Source organism: Austrofundulus limnaeus, unplaced genomic scaffold, assembly GCF_001266775.1.
Source record: "Austrofundulus limnaeus strain Quisiro unplaced genomic scaffold, Austrofundulus_limnaeus-1.0 Scaffold176, whole genome shotgun sequence".
NCBI lineage: Eukaryota > Metazoa > Chordata > Actinopteri > Cyprinodontiformes > Rivulidae > Austrofundulus > Austrofundulus limnaeus.
In genome coordinates, this window is record NW_013952578.1 from 255,950 (window position 1) to 257,404 (window position 1,455).

At 40.6% G+C, this 1,455-nt stretch overlaps 1 long non-coding RNA gene across 2 annotated transcripts in view; it reads left to right on the top strand.

Moving 5' to 3' along the window:
* LOC106524112 (uncharacterized) overlaps nt 1–1,455 on the top strand; it is a 53,738-nt gene that overhangs the window by 43,184 nt on the left and 9,099 nt on the right. Inside the window, exon 1 of one of the 2 annotated variants that reach the window (XR_001310970.1) lies at nt 93–154. The exons of the other annotated variant lie outside the window; for it this stretch is intronic. This is a non-coding gene — a long non-coding RNA (uncharacterized LOC106524112). Of the gene's footprint in view, nt 1–92; nt 155–1,455 lie in introns of those variants that run through there. 2 annotated transcript variants of the gene reach the window in all.

The window sequence follows — 1,455 nt, forward strand, 5'->3', positions numbered from 1 at the left end:
GTCCAAATAAGACGCAGAGGGAACCTTACCTTAAACGTCAATATGTGACGAGTTGGGAGTGAGAATGTGTAGCACAAGCATGAGGAGAACATTCAGACTCCACACAGAAAGACCCCAGGTTCGAACCACGGATGGAGCCCAGGACCTTTTTGCTGTGAGGCGTCAGTGCTAACAACTGAACCATCATCTGTGTTTAAGTATTGACAATTTTTTAGTTATATTTGTGTTTGTTTACTTACCTGCAGGTCACCCCCGCTACTGCCCACCCAATTGCATCATCTCTGGATGTTTGTCATTGTAACTCTTCAGTGGGGTCTTTATAATACAGCTTCTGTGACTCTAGCAGTGGAGCATTAATTTATTAATAATTATTAATTAATTAGTTAGTAATTAATAAATAATTAATTAATTTTACTCTGTAAACCATCTCTAACCTCCAAATGTTTCAACCTTGTTTTRTGTGTTGGTTCCAATATTTTTCCTAAGTTTAACAAATTTATCACCTTTTCCCCTGAAATCATCAAGTTCTGTTTGAATTCTGGGTTCCAATCACACTGATCGTGACAGACAGAGTTTAAAACAGTGAATAAAAAATACATACAGCACAAACTTTCTCAAATGTGTCTTCTAAAAAAGAATTGAGAAAAGCATTGTTCATGAAATTGTGATTAATGGATTTGTTTACATTTATTTTGAGAAAAGTCACATTTTTTCCTCTGAGTGGAATGATTTGTGGTGAAGGTTTAACGAAATCATTTTGTAGTCCTGTGGGAAACATGGCTAACATTTCACCAATGTGAACTCCACTTGTTTGGAGGTCATTCTTCCCACATGCTCAGAAATGTGACATATATTCACAACATCTGTATACACTTGGGGAGGCATCTGTTTTCCCCTTTACATACATGAACACACACACAGATGCAGAAGCATATCAGACACACACACGACACACACTCACAGACCCACACACACGTGTGCTCTGCAACAGTAGCTACAGCAGCTGCAATGGGGTGCCGTCACTGTTCATGTCTTCATACGTTTGATCCTTTTGATGGAGAGCTTTACTGCTGGAGAAGAAAAAACACAGAAAAACTGAGTTAATGTGTGTCTTTGTCCTCCATGGGAGGGGAGACCCTTTCTTCTCCCCACGTACAAATCGCAAGACTTTAGCAGCATTTTCCCCAGACAGAGGGAGGCAATGGTGGAGAGAAAGATCCCAATCAGACATTGATCTGAACCAAACTAATCCCCCATTGATGCCAATGTGACCTTAAAAAATCGGCTTAGAGTAGCTTGGTTAAACTGGACACGATTTTCTATTTAGGCAGGCCCAGCACAGGCCACCCTAATTTTGCCACCCACAGACATTAGTGGAAGGGAATGAAGGCACATACATTCATAACACTTTTCATTACCGCGAGGGTGGGGCTGTGTGTGTGTGTGTGTGTGTGT